General features: G+C 46.6%; 1 long non-coding RNA gene across 1 annotated transcript in view; it reads right to left on the bottom strand.

The window, feature by feature from the left end:
* Positions 1 to 10812, bottom strand: part of LOC130454036 (uncharacterized) — a 60340-nt gene extending 49528 nt beyond the window's left edge. The window contains exons 1-3 of the long non-coding RNA XR_008911708.1: positions 10504 to 10812; positions 9116 to 9207; positions 4604 to 4651 (exon numbers count right to left, since the gene is read on the bottom strand). This is a non-coding gene — a long non-coding RNA (uncharacterized LOC130454036). The remainder of the gene's footprint in view (positions 1 to 4603; positions 4652 to 9115; positions 9208 to 10503) is intronic.
* Between the last annotated feature and the right edge of the window lie 3075 nt (positions 10813 to 13887).

Below are 13887 nucleotides of genomic sequence, written 5' to 3' on the forward strand. Positions count from 1 at the left end.
TGGTAAGTAGAGCCTGGGGAAGTCAACTGACAGTTCATTTCCAGAAGCAATGGCGGATTTGGCTTAATCTCAGTCTCCAGAGCAAGAAACACAGAGAGAGACAGACAGAGACAGAGAGAGAAAGAGACAGAGACAGAGAGAGAAAGAGACAGAGACAGAGAGAGAGAGAGAGACAGAGAGACAGAGACAGAGAGAGATAGAGAGAGACAGAGAGAGATAGAGAGAGAGAGACAGAGACAGACAGAGACAGAAACAGAGAGGGTAACAGAGAGAGACACACACACACACACAGACAGAGACAGAGAGGGAGAGGGAGAGACAGAGACAGAGAGACTGAGAAAGAGAAGAGACAGAGACAGACACAGACACAGAGAGAGAGAAGAGAGGGAGGGAGAGAAGAGAGAGAGAAGAGAGAGACACAGAGAGAGGGAGGAGAAAGACAGAGACAGATAGAGAGACAGAGAGAGAGGGAGAGAGAAGAGAAAGAGGCAGAGACAGAGAGACAGAGAGAGAGAGAGAGACAGAGACAGAGAGTATGTGTGTGTGTGTGTTTATGCATGAGAGAGACAGAGAATGAATCTGATGGTTGGAAAGCTACAGATGACTTTTGAGAGTGATTTTCCCCCGACTGTACTAGATAAGGGACCTTTAGGTAAATTTTGCATTGGCTGCCTTGAAAGAGGCGAAAGACTACAGGAGTTTTGGTTCGTCCCTCATGGTAAGAGAGAAGCTAATGTGAGATGAGGACTGCAGGGAGGAGGTTTCCTCTCACAGTGGGAGTCGGAAGGATCTCTAGAGAAGAGAGAACACTAGGAAAGAGATGGCAGGGCTTTCCCCCAGCCCATGAAGCTCTCTTAGCACCAACACTTGGGGTTCCCTTCCTTAAAGCCCAGGTCTCCAAAGGAGAACATGAGAAGAGAAAGCCACGAGGGGCAAGCAGTGAAGTCAGTGTGACTGTGTTTTATCACAACTTGCTTAACACTGAGGAAAACCTTCCCCAGACAAGGTGAACCATGGGTAAAGTAACTTCGGTTCCTTGCCATAACTGCCCAATCAATCAACTCCTTCCCTGACAACCAAGCAAGATAAAATGCATTCCTAAAATCCCCTCAGGGTCCGGGGCCACTCCTTTACCAGGGCCACTCCATCACCAGCCTCCCAGGCAATCCTTCCCCAGGGTGACACCCATATTTCACAGATGATCTGGAAGATATCGCACAAGATATAAAATCTCATTGGTGGTTCCATGGTCACCCTGAGGGTCAGAGGCTGGAGAACTGTATCCCACCTGTCCATGGTTGCAGGGCAATGGCTGACAGAAGGGTTGACAGAACTCCTCCCAGCTTTGAGTAAGGGGCTGGAAGGCAGGCAGATGTTACCCAAAATGGGGATTTGGGCCACCAGATCACCATGCAGTATTGGGCAACAGGGGTAAATGGTCAAAGGTCTAGGTACTCCTAACATAACCAGGACTTTCCACAGGGGCTTATGACGTTGATATCATACAAGATGGTTAGGCCTATGGTGGAGACCTTTAGCTCCAGTCCAGGGTGGAGGTCCTGAGGTTTTACTCTTAAGGCCAGGGGGCCAGTTCACTGTCCCTCAGACCGTTGGAGGGCCGGACTATAACAACCTAACTCTAATCCTAACCGGGCAGCAGTATACACAGTGTGGAATCCCTTCCCCCAGCTCACCATGCTGACTTCTTCCATTGTACAGCCACATAATCCTTTGTGCGGCGCCTCGTTCTAAAGCCATAGTTTGGGGACCCCTGCTTAAGGCCATAGGGGTGGAGGTCTTCTAGACAGTTTTTTTTTTTGTGAGATGATAATCTGCTCTAAGTAGCCTAAAAGTCTAATCTAAGAAAGAAGGCCTTTAATATAATTCATAATTCTAGATGGAATTAATATTAGTTTACCTGACCAAATGACTAACTAAAAGTTGATGGTAAGTATAAAAGAAATAATCACTTCCCCTATGAAATAACACCAAACTGAATAATACTGATTGGAAATAGAGTCATTTCCCACACTTTAAGATATTCAATTTGAAATGTTCAGTAGGAAACTGGAGATGGGAGCTTGGAAGTCCAGAGAGAGATTAGGTTTGGACAAATAATCTGAGAATCATCTGCCTAGTGATGATACTTGAAACAATAGGAGTGGATCAGATCAACAACTGAGAAAATACAGAGGGTGAAGGGAAGAGTAGAGAGTCTTGGGGGTGTGAATCTTAAAAACTACTCAGACTGTACTTTAGAAGATTTGATTTAGCCATTTCCTTATTGTAACAATGGAGATACTTGGTCTAACAGAAATAGGAATGTCTTGGGAAGTTTACATTACTCCACCCATACTTAGACATACTTTAGGGGAAGATAAAGTTGTAAACTCCTGATTGAACAATGAAAGTACTTAACTCATACCTTATAGTGAAGCTAGAATTTTAAGCTAAGTCTATTTTTAGATCTAATACAAAAAGGTGTTAAGTACCTATAAAGGTTAAATTAATCACAAAAAGGTCAAGTAACTCATGAAAGGCAAGGTTAACAAAGAGGTGTGAAGTACTGAGAAGATATAATCTAACCAAAGAAGGTGAGAACTAAAGAGTGGTGAGAACTAAAGAATGGGCGGTCTTGGAAAAAGCGTCTACTGTGATTGGTAGACATAAAATTTAGGGGAGGTGACATAAGAGAAAATTCTCTTTAAAAGGAGGCTAAAAGTTAGTTCAGGAGATTGAGTTCAGTAGAGGACTGGAACCCAGCTTGAAGACGGTCTCGTGATGAGTGATAAGACTGATTCCCTTTCCCTTAGGCTCAGGGAGGCCACTTTGGCCAAGGCCTTTAACTACTGCTTGGCTCAGCCTGAGCCAGAGCAGTTTAAATTAATTTGCTCTCTCTCTCCTTTCCTTAATTCCTTCTCTCTATATTAATTAAAATCTCCATAATTCCCAGTCGAATTGGGCATTTTATCATTTGGGAATCATCCCTGGTGACCAATTATTTAGATTTTAAGTCAAAACACTAAAATTAATCTTACAGGGGACATCCCACTATTTTTAATTTAATTATCATGCAAAACTAACTTCCATATTGGTCATTTTTTCACATTATTTTATTTTATTTTTTAAATCATAGTTACATGATTTATATTCTCTCACTTCCCTTCCCCCCCCTCCCCAAGATGACAAGCAATTCCACTGGATTATACATGTGTTATCACTCAATAGCTACTTCCATTTATTCATATTTATAATATAGTAATCTTTTAAAAACCACAACCCCAAATCATATACCCGTATAAACAAGTGATGAATCATATGCTTTTCTCCTGCATTTCTACTCCCACAGTTTTCTCTCGATGTAGATAGCATTCTCTTTCATGAGTTCCATGGGGTTCTTCTTGATCATTGCATTAATATTATTAGTAGAGTCTACTACATTTGATTGTCCCACAATGTTTCAGTTACTGTGTACAACGTTCTCAGTCTGCTTAATTTGCTATGCATCAGCTCATGCAGATCTTTCTAGCTTTTTTCTGAAATTATCTTGCTTATCACTTCTTATAGCACAATAGTATTCTATCACTAGCATGTACCACAATTTGTTCAGACATTCTCTAATTGATGGACATCCTCTCAATTTCCACTCCTTTGCCAATACAAAAAGAATAGTGAGAAATATTTTTGTACAAGTAGGTGCTTGGGGACACCGACTGCAAACAGGAATGTCCTGTATGAAAGCCCAGCAGAGGAAACTGAGACAAATGGTCATATAGATAGGAAGACAGAGCAATGTCGCAAAACTCTAGAAAGAAGTGAGTAGCAAAGAGAAGATTGTGAATGGCAGGAAGGTCAAGAAGGATAAGAATTGAGGAAAAAGGCATTAGATCTGGCAAAAAAAAACAATCATTGGTAGCTTTGGAGAGAGCAGTTTTAGCTGAGTGATGAAGTCAGAAGCCAGAATGCAGATAATTAAGAAGGGAATGAATGATAGGTCAGGACATGGAGGCATCAATTGTAGACAGCCTTCCTTAGAAGTCTGTCTGCAAATGGGAGATGAGATAACAAGATGATAGCCAGGGAAGATGGATGGGCCAAGTGAGGGTTTTTTGAGGATGAGAGAGACATGGATATGTTTGTAGATAATAGGAAATGAGCAAATAGACAGGGAGCTATTGAAGATCAGTGAGGGAGTGGGGATGGTAGAGGGGGCAATCTACTGGAGAAAATGGGATGGAATGGAATCATTTGTATCAGTAGGGGGGTTGGCCTTGTTAGAGAACCTTTTTGGCTATTGTTAGAGTCATTATTTTCTCCCTAGGGCCATCATCACAAGCCATTAATGTTTCATGACCACCATTCCAAGGGCAGAGCCGTAATCAATCTGGGACCATTAGATCATCAGCCTAAGCCTGTTGCAGTCCCTGGTGGTGACATCAGCAATAAACAAGCATCTGCCCAGTGCTTTAGTGGCTGTCTTGTAGGGCCCCTCTGATATGTCACAGATGAAAAGATCACCACCTTGAACAACTCTATCTCAGGATGCCCATTCACCTAAATCAAGAAAGAATAAACACCAAAGAAACAGCAGCCATGTACTCACAGTTTAGGCGTGGGGGAATGTAGAGGATCCTGTTCTTAGGCTTCAGAGCTGAAAGGGTGCAAAAAAGCAACAAATTAGTTATCTGTTAGAAATATGTCAACGAACCTTCCCACTATGGTTTGGAGACCTGCCCAAAGCAGGACTTAGGGCCAATGCAAATAGAGCTGAGATTTTTTTTTTAAATCTTTACCCTCTGTCTTAGAATTGTGACCGCAAAAATATGGGGTTCAAGACTGTGAATTGCCCAAACTGTAAAGATAATTTTAGTATCTTGATTTTATATCAAAAATAAGTGGTCACCATGGGAAAAATTCCCAAATATGAAATACCCAAGTCAGCTGGGTTTTATGGAGATTTTAATTAATACAAATGAAGGAATTAAAGGAAAGGGAAAGAGACAGAGTAAGAGGAAATAATAGGAAGGCTAGGGCCTAGGCCAATGGCCTAGGCCTTTCTCTTTGAGAGAGAAAACTAAGTCAGTCTTTAATCACTCACCACAAGATTTTGTCCCAGGCAAAACTCTAGTGTTCAGAGAGACCCTCCAATTCAGCTCCTGAGCTCAACTAAGTTCAGCCACCCAGGGTGCCTCCAATTCAGCTTCCTAAGCTGAACTATTCCAAATTCCCCTGAACTGGTTCAGACAGCTCCTTTTAAAGAGAAATTTTCTCCTATGTCACCTCTCCTAAGTTTTCATGTCTACCAATCACAGTAGATGTTTTCCAAAGGACTGACCATTCATTCTTAATTCACATCTTGTTATCACCTTCTCTGGGTAGACTAAAACTTCTGAGTACTTCACATTTCTTTGCTAAGCTTGCCCTTTTAGTGATGAATTTGACCTTTATAGGTACTTAGCACCCTTTTGTATTAGATCTAAAAATAGATCTAGCTTAAGGGCTTGGCCTCACTATAAGTATGGGTTGGGGACTTTTTCATTGTTCAGTAAGGAGTTTTACAACTTTATCTTCCCCTAAGGTATGCCTAAGTATGGGTGGAGTAATTTTAAAGTTCCCAATACATTCCTGACCAAGTACCTCCATTGTTTAAATGGGGGATAATCTTAACCAAATGTTTTAAGGTAGAGTTTGAGCAGTTTTAAGATTCACAGAATCAATGCTAAGTATTGGTTCCAAGGCAGAAGAGTTGTAAGGGCTAGGCAGTTGGAGTTAAGTGACTTGCCCAGTCACCCAGCTAGAAAGTAGTGGAGGCCAGATTTGAGCCCAGGACCTTCTGTTTCTAGGCCTGACTTTCTATTTATGGAGCCATCTAGCTGCTCATGAGCTGAGAGGTTTTAAGTGATGGGGCTTACTTGGCTCTTATTTCTAGGTCACAAGAAGTAGTCCTTTTTTTTCTGTCTTTCCCTCTTTTATCTGGAGTCAGATAGACAAATAAGAAGTGGTGTTCTGGACTCTTCCTAGTTTCTCACAGGCGGTATCCTGGATGGTCAGTGCAGGCAGAATACTTCCATGCTAGAAGGGATGCATAAATAGATATATTTGAGTCCATCTTCCCTCTCACTGCACTGAGGAGGAAAACTAAGGAGCTCAGAGCAGAGGGCAAAAAGACTTGCCTAAAGTCACATAGTGAACCTATAGCAGATCTGGACTCCAATCCAAGACTGGCTCCTAGCCCAGCTCTCTCTGATTCAAAAAATCTCCAAATCAAAGTGAACCACAGTGACTTCAGAAGACTAATGCTACAACAGGTCTCCTACTGCTTACCAGAGATGGCATGAATTAGAGATGGAGAAGATATGGGTTGTTTATGTGTGTGCCTGCATGTGTGCTGGCATAGTTGCATGCTCACGTGTTAGTGGGGAGAATGTCTTTTATTCCTGAGCCATTTGTCAGTCCCCTCTCCCCTTGGTAGGATTTTTCCAGAAGATGTGACTTCTCCAAGGGCAGGCCCAAGGGCTGAGTCTGTCTTTGATGGAGTGGTCTACCATCGGGGGAAGGAGACTTCTGATTCCCACTTTAGCTGGACCTCCTCATCCATTGGCAATGGTAGCTAGGGAGCCAAAGCTTCCTTTGGTCAGCTAGGTCCAAGAGACAGTGAATGAGGCCATAGGGGAGTAGAGCCATCCACTCCATTCAGGAACAGTGGCCAGTCTTGATACCTGACTGCAGAACTGGGGTCAGGTGGGGTAGGAGTTGCCTAGGAGACAGCTGGAGAATAACCAGAGAAGCAAAGCATGACTAGTGGTCTAGTAGAGACAGACAATAGGAGGCAATGAGAAAAATAAAATAAAAATAAATAAAATTAATGTGTCAAGAAGGTAAAAATTTAATGGGAAATAATGAGAAAGGTAGGAATGAGTGTGTTCTACTTTTCATATCTGCACTGACCTTCAGGATGCCATCCTGACCCTAACCCTAAATTTCTGACACATGAAGAAAATGTGAGATGCTGGCAACGATTTTTTAACGATGAATAGAAAAGCCTCAAGAGCTTTTCATTCGTTTGTGTTTTCTTTTTTCTTGACTCACTTTGTTTTTATATCACATTCATCTCTGAAAGTATATTCATCCCAACTGTCAGTGAGCCATTCCTTGCAACAAAGATTAAAAAAGAAGAAGAAACCGAGCAGGCCTGCCTAACTATTTTGAGACAAGTAAGTGAACAATACCCAAAATAAACACACGAACAAATGAACAAAGAAATGAAAATGAGGGGGGTGACCTTTCATGGTCCAATAACTAATCCATTGGGTCTGATGATGTATTCAATACTTCCACAGCCAGGCCACCTTCTGCCTGCCAAGGAGGAGGAGGAAGAGGAGATGTTTTCTCAGCTCATGCAGGCCCAAGCTTGGGCATTACTATGATGCATATTCAATTTCCTTTGCTGAGTTATTTACACTGTTGTTGTCACTGTATAGATTCTATCCCTGGAACTGCTTACTTTACTCCTCAGTTCAGGTTTTCCAATGATTCTCTTAATCCTTCCAGGGATCATTTCTTATAGCACAACAGTATTCTATTACATTCACGTATCCCAACTTATTTAGGACCTCTCAATTGGTTGGCACCTGCTTCCTGGTCTTCCCCCAGTTTTCTGGCAGCCACAAAAGCACTGTTTTTTTGTTCTTTGTCTTAACCCCTTACCTTCCATCTTGGAATCAATACTGGGTATTGGTTCCAAGGCATAAGAGTGGTAAGGGCTAGGCAATGGGGGTTAAGTGACTTGCCTAGGGTCACACAGCACAAAAGCACTATTATTTGTATTATGGTGAATATGGGACCTCATGGTTTGTCTTTCATCTCCTTGGGGGCATACGACAAGTACTGATATCTCTGTAGTCATTAAAAAAAGGAATTCCAGGGGGCAGTTAGGGGGCTCAGGGGATAGAAAGCCAAGCCTGATAGTGGGTGTTCCTGGGTTCAGATCTGGTCTCAGATACTTCCCAGCTGTGTGACCTTGGACAAGTTATTTAACCCTCATTGACTAGGCCTTACTGCACTTCTGCCTTGGAACCAATATACAGTATTGATTCTAAGTCAGAGGGGAAGCGTTTAAAAAGAAAACAGTTCCAAATTGCTATCCAGAATAGTTAGACCAGCTCAGAGCTCTAATAACAGTACATTCGTGTCTGTCTTTTTGCAGCCCCTTCAATGCTTTTCCGATCTTTTGTCATCTTTGCTAGGTGTGAAGTTTGACTTTGTCTCTTTTATTACTAGAGATTTGGAAGAATTTTCATAAGGTTGCCAACAGGCTACAATTCATCTTTTGAGATATCCTTGGGGCAATTATTTGTCAAGGAATGGTTCTTTGTCATATGTCTGGGTTAATTCCACATATGTGTGTGTATACATAATTATATCAAACCTGTACCAGAGATATTTGATTCAAAAGTTCTTTCCCAGTTGATGATTTCCTTTAGTATCCCAGCGGCACTGATTTTATTCATGCAAAAGCTTTCCAACTTCAAAGAGATTTCCACTTTATTTTTGTGCTCTCCTCTATTACTTGCTTTGTTAGGGACTGCCTCTGTAGAAATAGCTATGAAAGCTCATTCCTTTCATTGATTCATTCGTTTGTCTATTTATTTTTGTGTTGGATTGTTTACTCGTTTTTTAAAGAATAACCTGCCAGGCAATAAGCATTTATTAAGTTCCTACTATGTACCAGGCACTATGCCAAGGGTTGGGGATCCAAAAGGAGACAAAAGACATGCTTTGTCCTCAAGCAGCTCCCAATCTAATGGGGGAAACAACATGCAAACCCCTGTGCACAGACAAGCTAGAAAATGAAGAAAGAGTTAATAGTTAACAAAGAGAAGGCAGTGAGAGTGAGAGTTCATGTAGAAGATGGGGTTTTAGTTGGGATTTGAAGGAGAGTACAGAAATGGCCACGTTTGGCATCACTCCTCATTTGCAGATGTAGTGTTACTCCAGAGAAGCACTTGTGAATTTTAAAAGTCTCCATCTTGGTCTAGCACCCAAAAATTGTGCACACCCACACTACACGGGCATGCGCTAGTCAATGACAAATCAGAAATAACTAACTGCCCACCTGGGCTGCCCTATGCCAAGCTAGAGCCAACCATTGGATTTGTGAGACACAGGAAGTGAGGTAGGGAACAGCCTCTGGGATTCGCTGACTTCCTGTGGAGAGAGCGAGGAGTTGGGGTTAGGAGCTTGGAGAGGGAGGACGCCCGCAGACAGCTTTCCTTCAGATCGGTCACGTGAGTTAAGGACTGATTCTTTCCACCTGGGCCTTTGGGCCTAAAACTCCCTCTGCCTTGGTCAGAGGTTGAGTAGCCCCTTTCCCTTTTCTCTTCTCTCCTTCTCTCCCTCTCCTTTCTCTACTTCCAGTGTGATTAAACCTCCATAAAGTCCATTCTGACTTGAGTGTTTCATTTTAGGAATTTCATAAGTAAATTCCTTGGCGGCCATTGTTCAATATTACATAAATCCTGTAGCCACAATTTTAGCCATTACAATATTATAACCTCTCCCAGAAGCCTAAAATTTCTACATTTACACACTATGGGGCTACTTTTTAGAAACAGAATTGCAGGAACTAAGGATCTGGACCAGGGCTCCCCAAACTGCCCTTTCATTGGTGGTCAGTGAGAGGAGTACTGTATGTGGAGGGGCTGCGTCACTCACCTACAGTACTACTTCCGGTGACATAATCCTTTGCCTGGAGCCTTGTTATGAGAGTAAGTGAGCGAGAACAAGGCGCTGGGCAAAGCATTCTGTGGCTGCACGATGGAGGATGTCAGCATGGTGAGGTGGATGGGGGGGGGGGGGGGGGGGATTCGGCACTGTGTATACTGCTGCCTGGTATAATGATGGCAGCCACAGGCCTGTGTAAGGTGTGACAGGCCCATCCCAGCCAGCGCTGGAGCCTCTGCTATCCCAGACAGTGGTATACAGATTTGTTCATAGTTTTTATTATAGTCTGAGGGACAGTGAATTGGCCCGCTGTGTAAAAAGTTTGGGGACTCCTGATCTGGACTCTCAAGGAGTTTAAAATAAAACAGGAATGAAAGGGAAATGGCACTTTTGGACCTCAAATTACATCAAAAACCAAGAGGAGCCTCATTTAAGGCACTCAGGGTCTTTCAGCTCTTTATCTTAAATTCTGCACGTTGGCATCTCTGTACCTCAGTTTCCCCATCTGAAATGGGTCGGAGGTGCCCTCGATTATCTCTAAGCACCTTCTGGTTCTGCACTTCACTACTCTGAAATCCCTTCCCCGCCTAGGCCTTGCTTTCCCAGTCTATAATATCGAAGTTCCACGGCTTTGAGATTCCCGAACCATAGACAGTGAAGTCTGGGAAGTTACCCCACGCACTTGCGCTTTCAGCCCAGCTCAGCGGCCTCAAGTCTCCCATCCAAGACATTGCGCGCATGTGCATTGCTAGCCTGCCGTTGCGCGGCAGCCCTACTCACGTGATGCGGCTGGGGCGAACTTGGAAAAACGGAAATGCTCCGTATTGGCTTAGAAGGGGTTGGGGGTTGGAGGGGACCGTCAGACGGATGTGGAGGGCAGAAAAAGGGGGTGAGGAGCGAGCTGGAGGCCGCAGCCCCGGCGAATTCCCCTGCTCGTAGCCTTGGCCTTTCTCCGTGCGCGCCACCCCTCACGGACTGGACGCTTTCTCCAGAGCCGCAGCCCCGCCTGCGGTGGGCGAGACCATTTTTTCCGCGGGGGACAGAAGGCGAGCGCTGCCATCGAGGAAAACTTCGGCGCGGCGCCGAGCCTAGGGCTGAGCCAATCAGTGACCCGAAGGGGCGGGCACTTATTGGTTGAGTAATAAGGAAGAAACCATTGTGTAACTGAATGGGGGAGTGAAGGCAAAACATTTGCGCAGGTTTAAGGTCTCCCCCACCTCATGAACCCCAGGCTAAGTGCACCTGCGTGGTAGTGGGGGAGCGCCAGTCCCGGCATGCCCAAATTTAGAAGTTGGTGGGCGGGGTCACGGCCACACCAGAGTGCTTTGAGAGAGACCATTGGGGACTGTAGGAGTCCACACCATGTACAGAAATTGAAGCGGGGGAGAGATTCCAGCGCTCTCAGGCCACTGTAGTGTCACCAGATGTGTCCCTTTATCTGTCCGTGTTTTAACTGCTGAGGTCTGCAGGCCTCCATCATCGCCCCATTTTATGGATGGAGAAACTGAGGCTCCGTGGCTTGATCCGGATCACCCAGCCACAAAGCTGGAGAGGCCAGACTAGAAGGGTAGGGGCGATTGTCATGGAGAGGTAGCGGCAGGACCCTGGGCTCACAGAGGCCAGAGTCAGGCCTCTGCCCGCTCTGACGCTTAGCTGCTGTGTAGACAGTGTTAAGGTCCGGGATTTCACCCACCACCATGGAAGTCCACGAACAATGCAAACTGGCAGAGAAAGGCCATTTATTGAACTGATACGTGCATCAGTGGGAACCTCTATCATCAGAGTTCCGAGTTGCTTCTGACAGGCTGGGCTTTAAATACTTTTCTGTAAGCCCGGTTTTCCAGCCCCTTATCTACTATACACCATCCTTGGAATTTTGCCTGCATGTATGGCTCTTATCTGCTTCCTACGATTCTTGGAACTTTGACAATTCCATATTATTGGGGTCTTCCTGCAGCTGGAGTTTGGCATATTTATTGGGGTCTCCCTGGCCTTTATCTGGTACCCACTGCAGCTGGGGTCTGGCATGTTGATGGTTCTTATGTTATTGGGGTCTTCCTGGCCTTTATCTGGTACCCACTGCAGCTGGGGTTTGGCATGTTGATGGTTCTTATGTTATTGGGGTCTTCCTGGCCTTTATCTGTACCCACTGCAGCTGGGGTCTGGCATGTTTACGGTTCTTATGTTATTGGGGTCTCCCTGGCCTTTATCTGTACCCACTGCAGCTGGCATATCTATGGTTCTGACAAACTCCCAAGGCCAGCCAGCTTGTCTGTATTTTCAAGGCTGGCCAATTTCGCCTCCCTCAACAGATCCCTGGAACACTCTGGGCCCTAGTCTCCTCCTCTGTTGAGTGGGCCGGTGGTTCTCTGCCGGGGAGCCTCGTTGCGGATAACTTCCAGCTCTCAGGGTACACGGAGTCTGTCCCAGACCCAAGGACAGCAGGGGGCCGGCTCCAGGTGGCGAGGTTGGGGGTCACTGGGATCTGTTCTGTTTGACCCAGAGAGCAGTACCGGCAGCACTGGGAACCGGGAGGTGTAGACGGGACGGACTGAGGCTTGCCCACCAGAGAAACTGTCCCGATGCGGGTGGGCATTGCCAGGGCTGCCCCCCTGGTGGCCAGCTGGGCCTTGTTCCAGGAAACGCTGCCTGCTGGGAGGTTGGGGGTTTGTGTCAGGTTTGGGCCACGTGGGAGGGGAGAATGAGCCGTGTGGGGTCAGGGGCAGAGATGGGCGGCCCCAATCCCGGAGAGGCTAGAGAGTCTGAAGGAGGAGGGCAGGACCAGAAGAACCAACGAAGGGATGCCCTGCCCCTCTGTGAGGGCAGCGCCCCCTGGCGGCCGTGGTGGGAGCCGGGCTCTGAGGAGCCAGGGAGCCGGATGCCCATAAAGCTGGCGCTGCCCGCCCTTTGGGCAGGTGTTGCTCCTGCGACCTGAGCCCCAAGAAGACCTTTGAGAAGCCCCAGGCCTGTGAAAGTGGAGGCCGGGGCAGGGGCTGCCCCCTCCCTCTGCACGCAGGCCCTGGCTCCCTTCCAGGAGCCTCCTGCTGACGTCCAAGGGGAACATGGTGGCTGTCTGAAGGGCTTCCAAGTGGGAGGTTCTGCATGACCCCAGAGGATCCCCCTCAGAGTTAGAACCCTGCTCTGGTGCTGGCCCACTGGGTCAGGCTAGAGCTGGGACTCAGCATTCAGCCTCTGGTCAGAGGCTCCCACTGGGGAGGCCCCAAGCCAAAGGCCTTCCCCAGGTGCTTCCTTCCTCTCCTGCCTCCCCAAACTTTTCATTCCTGCCTTCAGGGCCCCCAGCCATCCCCTGTGAGGCATTAGGCCCTCTTCTGCCAAATCCTTCTTTCCTTGGGCCTCCTCCTCCAGGCAGCCTCCTGGGCTTTATTCTGCCTGGCACTGCCTCTTCTCTCGTAGACATGGAGTGTGATTCTAGGGATCAGTAGCCTGGGGAAGGTGTGAGCCCCTCCTTCCCCCCACCTGATGATGGGGGCTCTGAGGACTCAGCACCCCCCCCCCATTCTTGGGCTGAAGAAAGGCTCTCTGGCGCCGGAGATCCCATCTTTAGTCCTGTCCCAGCCCCATCCTTGGAGCCCTCCATCCCTGCCATGTGGCAGCCTGGATGGGGCACACCAGCACCCGGAATCTTGAGATGGGAAAAGTGATGCCTGGAGAGGAGGGCGCTTTCACCCGGGTCACATGGGTAGTGGGAGGCCCTGCCAGGATTAGAACTCAGCACTGGGGCCCCTCAGAATGAAGCACCTGCTGCAAGTAGAGAGTGACAGAAGGCCTAGACAGGCGGGGCTTCTGCTGCAGTAACAACACTGGTCAACATTTCTGGATGCCTACTAGGTGCCGGCACTAGGACAGTGATGGTGAACCTGTTAGAGACCGAGGACTCCACCTGCACCCTCATACCACCCCAGCCAGGGAGGAAGCGCTTCCATGGGGCTGCTGGGCAGGGGGAGGGGGATGGGAGGAATGGCCTCAGGTATGAGGAGAGGAGTTCCCCAACAGGGCACTGTGCAGAACACTTTCACCATCACTTTCCTGGGTCTTCCCAGCAATCCCTGGAGGTAGGGGGTTTATTGTCCCCATTTTACTGGTGAGGAAACTGAGGCAAATGAGGGCTATCAGAGTGAGGTGGAATTAGAACTCCAGTGTTTC

This window comes from Monodelphis domestica, chromosome 4 (genome assembly GCF_027887165.1).
Source record: "Monodelphis domestica isolate mMonDom1 chromosome 4, mMonDom1.pri, whole genome shotgun sequence".
Taxonomy (NCBI): domain Eukaryota; kingdom Metazoa; phylum Chordata; class Mammalia; order Didelphimorphia; family Didelphidae; genus Monodelphis; species Monodelphis domestica.